The 14,118-nt window shown below is 38.8% G+C and overlaps 1 protein-coding gene across 13 annotated transcripts in view; it reads left to right on the top strand.

Moving 5' to 3' along the window:
• MAGI2 (membrane associated guanylate kinase, WW and PDZ domain containing 2) overlaps positions 1-14,118 on the top strand; it is a 708,943-nt gene that overhangs the window by 448,630 nt on the left and 246,195 nt on the right. The window contains exon 1 of one of the 13 annotated variants that reach the window (XM_088054944.1): positions 13,161-13,268. The exons of the other annotated variants lie outside the window; for them this stretch is intronic. The gene's annotated coding sequence lies outside the window, so the exon portion shown is untranslated. Of the gene's footprint in view, positions 1-13,160; positions 13,269-14,118 lie in introns of those variants that run through there. 13 annotated transcript variants of the gene reach the window in all.

The following is a 14,118-nucleotide window of genomic DNA, read 5'->3' as shown; positions in this document are numbered from 1 at the left end:
AGCTGGATTTCACTCCTTTGTTGGGGCATTGACAGCCATCCCACCCAGCACCAGCTGGTGAAGAACTGGCCAATGTGGCTGTTCACTGATGCTTTCTCCCACCCCTCACTTTCCTGTAGTTCCCATTTATCTGCCAGAAGAGCAGCTTGTACTCAACAGCCCTCTGGTCTCCTTCTGACAAAATCAGCTAGGAGCACTGGAGTGAACTCTCAGTAAGGATGATGGTCCATAAAAGGGCAGTGATGAGGGGGATCAGGTACAACTTTCAAAGGTCTTGGATTTATCTCAACTTCCAGCACTGCTGCAGTGTAAAAGTTATTTTGAGAAGTGCACACAAAAATAGGCCTTGCTCAGCAAGGTTGGTGAATATAGTGACAATGACATCATTAGTTCTTCTGGACAGAAAATGTGCATGGAAATTCAGCATTTCCAAAGAAAATACAAAACTTTGTACTAGAGAGGCTCTGATGTTAACGCAGCACTGTTATGCTAGCACAGCATTTAAACTAATGGCACACAGCAGCAAGTTTTAGGATCATTCTGAATGACATTTTTAATGTGGAACATCCAGCTTAAAAATCAGAACTGACAGTAGCTCTGTAAGTTTTTCCTTGCAGCCTGCTCAGTGATCATCTAATCTTGCCTTCTGTCTGAGGATCTCATTCTTGTGCATTCTCCCTGCATGGGTCACCTTTGATCTTCTGACTCTGTGAACCATTAATAGCAAAGCTTACACTGTTGACTTCTTTTGTAGCAGCGACTACATATTCCTTTGATTTAATATAAATTTTGGTTATTATATATATAGTGGCCTAACAGGGAAAATATCTGCATCACCTTGTCATTGCAGTGATGTAGCTTCAACCTGGCAAATCTTCAGTTCTTTAAACTTTCCTCCTTAGATGTGCTGAGTCAAGTTCAGCAGTATCAGATGGACACAACACCATCAAAACTCTTTAGAACTGAGAACATTTTGACAATATAATTAATTTTGCAATTTTAGCCTGCTATAATGGTGTTTAGTATGAACAAGTTGGACCAAGTGTTAACTATGTACAATGAGTATACTGTTTTTAGACATATGGAAGAATTATTAATATTATTATTATTATTATTATTGTTATTATTATTATTATATTAATTTTTAATCTGCTTGGCTTTCACTTACAGGATTAAAGACACTGATTTTAGCAATGCTGTTCTGAGTCTACATGAGAGTAAGATAGTTCCTTGCTGTGTTGAATCTTAGGAAGAGATTGTTAGTATTGCCCAAATAAATTGTTCTTCGAGGCTCTCTGCATATTCCCTCTGGTAACTCCTAGTGACCTAGCTAGGGTCAAGCTAAGATATGACAGTCTCATATCAGTGTATGAGAAACCTCATACACTGCATGATACTCATATACTGAGCATGATATTACAACTGTGTGCATGTAAATGGATATTCTTGTGCACATCTCTGGCTGCACAAGTTGCCATCTCTATGGAAGCTAAGAGGAAATATAGGTTGCTCCATGGAGCATCACTATCTTATCTGCCAGTTATTACTTTCTGTAGAGGAATGTACCTCATGATTCTGCATACATGATTTGCCCACAAGCTCATAGACTGGAACTTGAGTCCAGGAGAAACTTGTACCTGGCTGAAGACTGAGGCCCATGTCTACTCCCAGCTATTTCTGTTCCTTCTTATTCTTTGCTCTTTTGGGGACAGGAGTGTGAAATGTGGATCTCAGAACCTGCAGAAACATAGTACTTCAGAGACTCTGAGAACATGAAGTTGAGTCTTTGCACTCTGCCACTCTGGCATTTGAAGTAACCATGTAACTGCAGCTCCTTCTTGACTCAAGACCGTCTTTGGCCACTAACTGCTGTAAGGGCATATGCCCAGAGCATGCAGATGCCCAGCCAGATTTAAGGCCAGATTTGAGAAATATTGTCAGGAATTGACTCCTAAGAATCCAGCCTACTCTGTAATAATGTATCCCAACTTTTAAGGAAGGAAAAGTGGCAGCAGCTTTGTGAAGGTCCATAAGGCTTTGCCAGTCTAGGCAAGAATGATGACGATAAATGTTTCCTGCCCTGCAAGTGTAGTTGTGTGTTCCTGGCTCTGTCTCCTCAGCCTACAGTTTTTTGCTGCTTGTCTGTTCCTGCTGTGATGCCTGCAGGTTTGAATCAGAAGCCTCTGCTGTGGAGCTCAGGTCATCACCAGGCAGAGCACTGGGCACCACTCTTGCTAAGAGCAGCCTGTCCTCTCCCAGTTGCATGTGTGTGCCTTGACAGGGTCAGAGTGTGATTGAGGAGTGAGAGATGCACAAAAGCAGAGCAGGCTTGAAATTAAATAGTCTTTAAAGCTTTTTTTTAACTAGCCTCACTCTGGCACAGACTCCTGCCTTAGGGGGGTGATCCAGTAGAATAGCAATGACCTAAAGCTACTGATCTACCTACTGAAACATGCAAGGAGGAAAATTTATCTCAAAAATGACAATATGAGAATATCTGGGCTGCACATAAATGTTTGTAAAAGATCTACATTAACATTATAAGAATGAGAACCTTATTTTTTAATTTTTTTTTTTCCTGACAAAAACTGGAGCTTTTTTCTGAAGTACTGAATGCTACACAGAAACAAAAAAGTGGAAAAATCCTGGTGGGTGAGACCTCCATCTCTCCTCTCATTTATTACTAGTACCAATGGAGTAGCTGTCCTAATTAAAAAGAACTTGCCCTTTCAAACAGAGGAGCTGAATTCTGATCCAAATGGCCTTGTAGAAAAGAAATTGGTGAATGAAGTCATTACTCTAATTAACATTTATGCTCCTGATGTTAACAATGCACTTGTAAAAGAAATCAGTAGCATAGATACTACTCTTTAAACCATCTAATGGTCTGATTTTAATTGCCCTTTGGTTATCAGTTCAGACAGATCTGCCAGGGGTAATTGCATTGTAAATCAGATATCTCAAATTCACTAATGAGCTAATGGACGATAGTTATTTGTGAGTTGAAGCTGATAATGCTTATTTAGACAAATGGTGTATTTATGTGTTCTGTGTTCCACATGGAGAGACGTGACCATTTGACAGTAACTAGGTTACAATGTCTTAGCACTTACTCAATCTACTCCAGTTTTATCTTCCATTTTCCAGGAAGTCCCTGGAAGTCTCTTTCTGTGATTTGTAATTCAAACAACTGTAGTTTGGAGCCCTGCATTTCTATTTGACTTTGCTTATATATTTCTTGTCTCCCTTAGCATAAATCATAATGACAGCCTAATTGGTTTACATTTCTGAAGCAGTTTGAAATGTGAAGTGTTGAGTAAGTGTTCAAGGTTGTTATTGCTTTGTGACTCTTCCCAACCAATTTCTGTCCAGAATGAAAATTAGAGAGAAATTATTTGCCATTTGCAAGAGCAAATATAGTGAATCTTGTCATAAGTAATCACTCAAAGATCACCAAAAAGTACCCTTTGTTTCACAGAATTGCACTTTCTAAATGCTTGAACTTTGCATTTTCTTCATAACACAATAAGTCCATTAGCTTCAGTGAAAATATTTGATTTACGGTTATGCACAAGGAGAATCAGATCCTTGATATCTGTGAGAGGGTTCTTTCATGCTGGAATGAAGGTTGTGGGAAAGACAGGTCTTCTCTGAAGATTTAGTTATAATTAAAACACTGGGACATTTGATAAACCTAGAATTTGAGATCATGACATGTTTATTTCACAGGAGAGATTTGTGTAGTTGTACCAGAATTTTACAGATTGGAAGATTCCTTCATTCACAGATGCATAGTTTACCTAAATAACTTAATATACAAACTGATTGTTCTTTTTCCATAGAGCACTAACCCTTTAGCTTTTTCATAGGACCAGACCAGTGCTTAGTACTATCAGAGAATTTTTATTAGGCACAGTTTTCAAAAAGTAAAGTCAAAAAAAGAAAGACACGTTTAATTTCCTTTGTTGCTTCTTCTGGCTCACAGGGCAGAGTCAAGAGGTATCCATGACAAAGGAGAAAAGTTTTCCCCCAGAATGGGATTTTAGGATTTGAAATGAAGCAGGCAGGCAGGCAAAACAAGGACAGCCAACAAAAGGTAGCCTGGGGCAACACAGTGTGTCAATGAGAAAGAGAGAGATAAGAAACACTTGGACAGTTGTGCATGTTGGCTTCAATCTGTAATGACTGTGCAGACCACACATCAAAAACATTTGGCTGTCCTTGACAGAGAATGAAAAGAGCACGGATTTTTCAGCTCTTTTCTTTTATACCCCCCACACAGTCAACCTGCTGAATAGCAATTCATTTGCTTTACTTCTGTTTTTAATTATTTGTCTAATTGCCTTCAGGCACTTATTAGATATCATCTTTGAGAGACAAAATAAAAACTCTTCATCTTTTTACAACTGTTTTTCCTGCTGCTGGTCAGATGGAGCTACAACTTTCAGTGTTTTAAACAAGATTTCTACTGTATCTTTCTAGTGTAAGTTAAGGGCAACACTTCCACCATCAACTCCAATAACACTTAATTCAGTCAGCACTGGCAGCTGCTGCATTTCTGCAGTACTGGGCATGCAGAGACCTCCATGAACTTGGGAACAAAGTGTCTATTGGTGCCTAAATTCTGAAAGAGTCAAAGAGTGGAAAGCACCTGTTTTTACCCCATGTCCCCAGCAGTCCTATCTACACTCAGAGACTGAGTAATAAGAGTTGGCCAAATGGCAAAATGTCCAGGCTCTGATGGTGGTTATGACACTTTCTTTATAACCTCTGGCCACTTTCTTGGTCACCTCATGTCCAAAGAAAAGAATCAGCGGAAGGTCAGAGTTTATTAAATATCTCACCTTGCCCTCCCAGTGATTGGTTTAGCTCCTGAATGAAGGTGACCCTCCATTCCTTCTTTTGGGAGAATGACATTGTGAAGTTTGTCATCTGTGGGGCCTGAAGAAGAGCATGCCAGAATGCCTCATTATACTTCTTAGGAGCAAGAATTAGGAGAAAAGACTCATCAAGCATGATCAAGTTTTTATTACAAATTTCAGAACTCTTTTTTTCCTGTTTTTTTTTTTTCTACTTTGTTGTTTGGTTGGTTTTTTTTGGTTTTGTTTTTTAGGGTTTTTGGGGGTTGTGCGTTGGTTAGGTTTTGTTTTTATTTGGAAGTTTGTTTGTTTATTTTTTGTACCTGGAATCACTGTGAGTCTCTGAGAAGTATTTTTATCTAATCTGACAACTCCTTAAGGGAAGACCAATAGGGAACATCTGATTTATTCATGTTGTGCAAGATGACTATCCAGGACAATCTGCACATGCCTTTTTAGGCACAAAAGGAAAGGATTCCCTACATACCTCTCAATTGGCAAGATAACTTTCTCTGGTAGCAGCTTGAATAAATGAATACAAAAACTGATTGACTACAGGGATCTCTTTTCTTCCCCAGGTTTGAAGAAACTGTCAGATGAAATTAGCAGTCTAAAGTGGCTTCACAAGGTTGTCAAGGCAGCTGGAGACAGATTTCCAACTATAACACAGAGAAAATGCCACTCTGAAAATGTATAAGGTGTCTATAAACACAGCTTTTAAAATAAGCTTAAAGTCCTATGAAAAAAAGGAAAAGGAGACACCAAACTGATCAAAACAGAGGTAGGGGCATTAATCCAGCTTCCTATGTCAGGCAAAAAAGAGACCAGACAATTCTCATGACTATAAGACCTCTGCAGTAACATTTTTTGAATAAACTTCACCTGGCCCCTGCTTCCCTACACATGACATTTTCAGATAGATCTGTAGCAACTATGGATTGATTTAACATATGGGTAATCTCTCACAAACTTATGGTATAGTGACTCTATGTTCTTGCAACTCATTCCCATTTTTTAACCAAAACTTTGTCTGAAAAACTTAGTCTTTCCTTCATACCATCTTTTACAGAAATACAGTTAATTTGTGCAACTGAAATGTATTTTATTTTTATTATAGGAAGCTTATAATTTCACTTGCTTTTGTTAGAACATCTTTTATTTCTGTAACTTTTTTTCCTTAAAATGTCTGGGCCAATACTGTATGCAATAAAGTTCTTAACCACATAATGAGAGCTGCATGATATTCTTTTCCTTCAGTTCATGATTCTAGCTTTGCTTATTTAGCAGAAGGAAGGTGCTACTCTACAGTGAGATGTCTGCAGTAATGTCAGTATCACTCTAGAAAGAATAGTAATTTACAACAAAATGGCTCTCTGTAATCAGTAATAAATTTTATCTAACATGATAACTTCTCCTAGACTTATATTTTTTCTCTTTTTTAAGCCTTCTGAAGCTTCAGAAACATTAATTTCTGAGGCCCAGACTGAACTAGATAAAATTTTGTCTAGAAATGTTCTTAGACTTTTCTCATCTTTCCAGATAATTTGTAAGGGTGTAAAACCATGTAGGCACTACTGTCAAAAGGGAGGGACTCTGCTGCAAGCTGTTCTCTAACATGGCAAAGGATTTTTACTTCTACAAGAATCTTAGCCATAATATAAAATATACAAGGCCAAGTAGAAAATCTTATCATTTGCTTAGGCTAAATCTTTAAATGAAGGAAGAAAGTAATGGCATGATTTAGTGTGTTGGGACCTTGATCATTAAGGGTCTGAATCATGTCCTCTGTCTTTAGTAAGCTTAAAGGTGTCTGGACCTTCTTGTAAGGTAACAACCAAAGCCCAAGTACACTTCCAAAGGTCAAGTAATCTTGTCTAAGATCACTATCAGGGCAGATGGAGAGAGTTCCTTAATTTAGACACTGAACTTCTAAGCAAGAGAAGTGAAATTAGCTAAAAACCCACTCTCTATATCACTTAGGGAAGGAGTCTCTTGGTATGGGTGCTTAGCTGCAGCAAAGAACACACTCTTTAGAAGTTGAACCACGTCTCTTTTCTGGGAAAGCCGAGGTTTCAGATTATACTACTGCTTTTTAGAAGACGAGGTCAGATGATAAAATTGCTTTAAAGTGTGCAGCATGCTATAAAACAGTTATTAATGTATTTATCAAGCTGTATTGATGCGTAGTCTTGTTCCAATAGCCTGCATTCATACCCTTGTGATTCCTACTTTTGAAGTCCAATTCCATTTTGTATTCATTATTCAGTCCCGTGCCTTTGTCCATGATTTTCCTTAATTCAAGCGGTCTGTCTAGATTTTTTGCTTCTGGTACACTGTGCTCAGCAGAAGATCAAATTATGAAAGTTAAAGGTCATTTTATATTTGCTGGTGGTTGGGAGATGTGTGATGATGTGCAGTGTATGCAGCACTCTGCTGCATCTGATAAGCAGTCTTCTCTCTTCTGGGCCGTTATCTAAAACTGATGTGTTCTGCTTCTCAGAAAGAAATACAAACTTGAAGAATATTTCAGAGAAATAAGGTCAGGACCTTAATCTTAGAGGAATCTTAAAGCAAGACAGTTCCCTCTCTGTGGCCATCTCTGCCTGGACTTAACACAGGATGGTTTATAGTTACTTTATCTGAAAGGTATTTACACCTTCAGCCCGTGGGATTCCCACATCTGACAGCAGAGCTGTTATTTCCCAACTGTGAGAGATTCAGTTCTCAAGAGGATTGTATCTGTTCACATGGTTGGCTTTGGTAGAAATTAAGGGGATGATGAAAACAGTTCAGTCAGTGCCTGATTTGTAAAGGTGAAATTGTTCTTTCTACTTGCTTCTTTTACTCTTACATAGAGCTTTAGGGATTAGTCTTGCATATGTGCCTAAATTTGTAGATGGGCAAACAACTAAAAGATTAATTAGCAAAATCTAAGGAATGCAGAGTATTTATAGGATAAAGCCACCCTAGTACGTAAAAAGGTGGAAGAAAAAAAGAATACTTTAATTAAAAGGGAAAGCAGCTATGTAAAATGGAACTATGGAAACAGTGATGAAGAAAACTTAGAAGTCTGAACTCCCTGAAATGTGCTAAAGTGTGAAGTGATACCTCTGATAAAATATATTTTTTAAAATGAGAACTAACATATATGCATTAATTTGTTGGGGGGGGGGGGGAGGGGGGTGGGTCTTCAAAATTTCTGAAAATCAGACCATGCCCTATGCCTGCCAGGTGTACTTTATATGTACCTTAATGTTACAAAAATTCATTTGCTACTGAAAATTTTCTTGAAAAATACCAATTAAGAAATAAAAAACAAGCTCATATATCCTTACTCAGTCTGTATGGGTGGAAAAGAGATGTTCTCATTGGGGTCAGTTGATGTCCAACAGTAAGAGAACGGCAATTTTGTCATGTTGGAAGGTTTGACAGCCTGTCTGGTCCCCATCCCTGTATTTGTGAATTTAGGAACTTCCTCTGCTATTGCATTCATTGGGGGCCAGAACACTTGGGTAGAAATCCACAGCTTATAATTAGTGACTTAATTTTAATGTAGATGAATAGACAATCCTGAAGCTGATTATTAAAATGTCATTACTTGATACAGAAGTTAGCATATTTGCCTAATGTCTGTTAGCAGAAGCTGCAGAGACCAACCCAAATGAGAATTCTGCCTGGGGAAGAGGCAGAGCAAACACAAGGCATCAAAAATCCCCCTGCCCCTGGGAAACAGCTGGCTAGCCCCTGCCAGAAAATGCTGAAGTGTTTCTTGGGAATGCACAGGCAATAACTCTGACCTCTCTGTTCTAGCAGAATGCTGGGATGTCCAGAAAGTATTTCTCTAGCTGAAACCCAGTGCAGTCAGGAAATAGAAAGGGGAGAAAAAACAGACTTTGTAACAAGCAGCCTTGGGGATGTCAATATCCAACAAGTATGGAATTAATTCTGTGTGTCATATCATGTATAACTCATTCAGAGGGCACTCCCAAAGTAAATAAATTTTAATCTGTATTTTTAATTTGGACTTTAATTTAAAAGCAAGGCTCAGAATACTAAGAAATCTGGATTCAAAGGCTTAGTTAGTAAGAAAAGAGCAAAAATATCTCTGGGACCTTCCGTTTTCTGTCTAAAAGAAACTAAAAGTAGCCACAAAGATCATAGTAAAAGTATACCTTTCTTGTGAATATTTCAGAGAACACAATAGAAGTTAAAAGCTGTTGTTTAAAAACATAATTGTGAATCTATATTTAATAACTGTTTTTCTATAAATTCTGGGAGATCTGAACTATGACCTTTCCTCTTTCTTTGCTGTTTTAATGACATGAGTTCATGAGACAAAATAATACCAATGTAAATCTAAAATCTAAAGGTTCAGAAGGCTTCATTTTTTAATTCCACTTTCTTTGGAGTCACAGTAAGAGTTCTGCAACTTTAATCCATCAAGCAGCTTTGCAAAACCGTCATGAAAATGTATGAACCCAAGAACAAAATCTACTCACCCAACCTTACAGCAATGATTAAAAAAAGCCCTAATTATAGTATAGTCACCCGTCAAAATAAATTACTCAGGATGAGTGGGTGAAAAGAAGTTTGCTAGACTTCCTTAAGGAGGTGGTAATTGTCTTGGATTTTGTTAAAATACATTACTAATTATATTTTAACAAAGTCTATGTACTCTTTACCTCTTTAAGAATTTTATAAGATGGTTGTAAGAATACTGAGAAAGGAACTTTTCACTTTTAGAATATTCTATATTTGTGTGTTTTTACTGCAGAACAAAACAGACATATTAAAAATACCCTCTCTCTCTCTCTCTCTCTCTCTCTCTCTATATATATATATATATATATATGTATAATCAGAAATGTTAGAATAAAGTGATTTCTCAAGAAGATGGCAATTGATTGGACATACTTCTATGGCAAAGTGACATGTGTACACAGTGAAGTGAGAGCATGGTGATGCTACATGCTTGGTTCATGGAAGTCCACAGAAACATCATTTAGGAATTCCTTCCTGTCTTTGACATCCATTGCATGCAAATGATGTTCAGGATAAGTGGTGGAATCACCATCCCTGAAAATGTTCAATAAACTTGCAGTTGTGGCACTGAGGGACATGGTTAGATGTAAACATGGCAGTAATGTGTTAACGTTTATATTGATGATCTTAGAGGTCTTTTGCAGTCTTAACAATTCCATAGTTTTAATAATAAATCCTTCAAAGAAAATGTCTGCCACACATATTCCTGGGATATGTTGTCCAGGAAAACTTCACACAATATTTGAAAATCTACCAACCTCATATTGTCTTACCCTGCTGGCTATACTGCCAGTGTGTTGGGCCTGCCCTGAACGCTACCAAAACCATGAGCTTGTTTTCTTGTTGTGTTCTGGAGATTAACAGAAACCTATACTTAAACTTACATTCCAAGATTGCACAGAGTGTGGACTCCATACAGCAGCAGACATCAGGGCTGTGATGTCCCAGGGCTGTGTAGATGGAGATTTTTTTAGGCACTTTCTGGGTGATGATTATTTTACTTAATACCGATTAAATGCTCCATCAGTTAAACACTTAGATCTAGGTAGAATATGGACCATAATAGTGCATTTGCGGACTCCAAAGCAGATTAAGTTAAAAAATAAATATCTTGTTATAAAAAAATCATTGATTTTCATAGTATCATAGGATAGTCTGAGTTGGAAAGGACATTTAATGGTCATCTAGTCCAACCCACTTCAATGAGCAGGGACATCTTCAGGTAGATCAGGTTCCTCAGACCATTTTCCAAGTTGACAAATGTTTCCAGGTATGAGACATCTATTACCTGTCTAGAAAACTTCCAGTGTTTCACCATCCTTACAATAAAAAATGTCTTCCTTATTACTGAGTCTGAATCCAGCATCTTTTACTTTAAAACCATTATCCCTTGTCCTATTGCAACAGGTCTTTCTGAAAAGTCATCCTTTTAAGCCCCCTTTAAGCACTGAGTGGCCACAATAAGGTCTCCCTGGAGTCCTCTCTTCTCCAGGATGAACAAACCCAACTCTCAGCCTGTCCTCATGGAGCGATGCATCATTTCTCTTGTCTGGACCTGCTCCAACGGGTCCACATCTTTCTTGTGCTGAGAATCCATCCAATCCATCCAAAGGTGGATGCAGCACTGCAGGTGGGGTCTCATGAGAGCAGAGCAGAGGGGCAGAATCCCCTCCCTGCTGGCCATGCTCCTTTGGATGCAGCCCAGAATATAATTGGTTTTCTGGACTGTGAGTGCACATTTCCAGGTCATGTCCAGATTTTCTCCCACCAGCACCTCCAAGTCCTTGGCAGGGCTGCTCTCAATCTGTTGATGCCCCCCCTGTGCTGCCGCAGGGTTTGCCCCACCCCAGGTGCAGCCCCTTGCTGTTGGTCTTGTTAAACCTCATGGGATGAGCTCCTGGATACTGGGGCTTGTCCAGGTCCCTTTGGATGGCATGCTGTTCTTCAGGTGTATCAACCAAACCACGCTTGGTGTCATCAATAAACATGCTGACAGTACACACAGTCCCACTGCTGATGTCACTGATGAAGATATCAAACACTCTTTTTCCCAATATGGACCCCTGAGGTACACCACTTGTCACCAGTCTTCATCTGGATACTGATTATAAACAGACATAAATCATGAACAGATGCTTCTTGTTGTATGCAGTTGGCTTCTTGTCATAAATAAATTCAGCCATCTTCTTTTAGTCAAATTATAAAATAATAACATTTATTCACATTATTATTTTATTGAAAATTAAGCTAATTTCTGCCCACCTAAAACTCTCTATACCATTGTAAACTATTACATTTCCATATGTATTTGTTTGTGAACTGTTAAAATATCAAATGTAACTCAAATCTAGGCAACAATTAGACTTCAGAGTACTTCCTCTTAATTTATTATCAGTAGTCAGTGAACACAAAAGCAAATATGTAGAGGTTTAACATTCATCATAATATTTGCAGTTATTGTTCTCATAACTGAAAAATAAGGTTTGTCATTCATTTCCCAGAGTTGTGGCTGACTCACAAAATTTTGACTGATACTTCAGCAATTCAAAGCTGTATAAACAAAAAAAGACAGATCAATCTAAGGGAGAGTGCTGAATAAGCACAGGCAGGTGTGTATTTGTAGTTGGATATTGTTTCATCCCGTTCTAAAAATAGGTGTGAAAAGGAATGTGTCTGTGCTCTGGGCTCAGAATGTGAGTCACACCATAGCTGGAAGTATTCATCCCAAAAGCTTCTGGCTCTGGCATACCTCTTGTTTTCTGTCTGGTTTTTCATTTTTACTATAATTTCCTAATTCCTCATCACTATTTTAACTTTTCATAACACTTACATTTTTAAACTAGAGTTTTTAACTTCTTAGATGAGATCACTGGAGCTTCAGGACCAAAGGACGCTCTCAGCAATGATCCCTTTGCTCCACAACCTGATGGCTCAGGCTGGCCTGGCCCAGGAGCTAAAGGAGCACATCCTCTTCCACAGCCTGGAGTGCAGACATGGCACAAAGCCCTTCCTCTCCCTTCTCTGTCCAGAAGGATGGCAAGTGGAAATGTCCACTCTATGCTGCATTTTGGATCTTTCCTCACAGAAAGGGAGAGGGACTGGGAAGGCCAGGCAGAGGAAAATGCATGTGGGTCAGTCCCTGCAATGGAGCACAAAGCAGAGCACGATGTGGGAGACACATTTATGACTGTGCCCAGTAACTGGGATCACTAGGTGTAGAGCACACCAGTATAGCTACTGTCAGTATATCTGAGTCTTGGTATCACTTCAGCATGAGGATTCTTCTGCTTCTTTACTACCACCCAAATGCTCTTTTTTCCTTCCACAGAGGCTTACTTTTTCTCAGGAAGCAAGTTAGGATATTGCTATCATCAAGCACTTTATCGATAAAATAAAAGTCTTCCTACATCCTGACATAATGTGAACTGAAGTTAAGAAAAAAAAGTAAGCTGTTTCATCCTCCTTATTTCCTCATTTTTCTGCTTCTTGTGACTTTCTGACTTCCTGATCGAGTCTCTGTCATCAGAGCAAGCCTACCCATTAATTTCTGTGACTCTTCCTTGCAGAATCAGGGTGCTGATCAGGGTTCATACAGCTCAGGGGTGGCAAGGGATACTTGGTAATTGTCACTGTGCCATGGCTTCCAAGCCACTTTGGCAGCCAAGTCAAATAGGTCAGGCCAGACCATCTTCAGTATCCAGCTGCACTCAGAACCAGCTGGGAGCACTGAAGCAATCAGGAGCAGCAGCCAGATGGATTCAGCAGCGGTGCTTTCTCTGCACTGCCTGTCTGCACAGAGGCTTTGATTCAGGCCCAGCATGGAGAACTAAGGCTTAAACTGACCTCTTGACTGTGCAGGGGTGGCAGGTGAGTATACACACATTTTTTTGAGTACAACAAGGAGGAACCTGAGTAATAGAGCAGCTGCACTTAGTCAAATGGGGGGGAAATGTCTCTACTAGTGCCCCTTGGAAGATCACAGAATCACCGATATTGGACGAGATGTAAGATGTTAAAGCATAAAATACAAGAACAGGGAAGGCATGCAGAGTTACATTCTGCACTCTGCCAATCTGATTGTATGGAACTCTTGATTCAGAATTTGAACCTTTACGTTTAATAGGCTTTCATGGTCTTTTTTTCTTCTATGACTTTTTATAATTGCATTTTTTTTACTGCATTTATGATACTGACAGCATCTGACAGTGAATGCCACTATTCTCTTATGCTGTTTAAAAAAAAAAAAAATTCTTATTTTGCTTGTTTTAAACCTGCTAATTTAGGATTGGGCATCCTCTTATTCTCAAGTAGTGGGAAGCCAAGCATCCATTCATTGATTTTCTAGGCACTTTCCCAGGGTTGTCCTGTTTTTATCCATATCTGCCATATCCCCCTTCAGTTGTCCCATTTCCAAGCTGAAACCTCAAAAACAATTTAAGCAGTTCCAAGCTTTAATTGCCCTTCTTTAGTTCCCCCATGTAATTTCTGAGAGGCAAGTACCAGAACAGCAGGCAGTATACAAAAGAGAGGGTACTATGTGGTTTTGCATAGTGCTATAAAGGTGTTGTCTGGTTTGTGCTCCATTCATTTTTTAAAAGAACCCCTAACTGCTGATTTTTCTGACTGCCAATGAGCATGGGATTTATGTTTTCTTCTAGTCCACTTTTTTTTTCCTTTTTTTTGTTTATTTTTAATAATTCCTTTTTAAAAATTGACT

The sequence above is a fragment of the Pseudopodoces humilis genome, chromosome 5 (assembly GCF_049639895.1).
Source record: "Pseudopodoces humilis isolate 2021_Gansu_Grassland_sample_001 chromosome 5, ASM4963989v1, whole genome shotgun sequence".
Lineage (NCBI taxonomy): Eukaryota > Metazoa > Chordata > Aves > Passeriformes > Paridae > Pseudopodoces > Pseudopodoces humilis.
The sequence above is the reverse complement of the archived record's forward strand: the minus strand, read 5'-3'. Positions and strand labels throughout refer to the sequence as shown.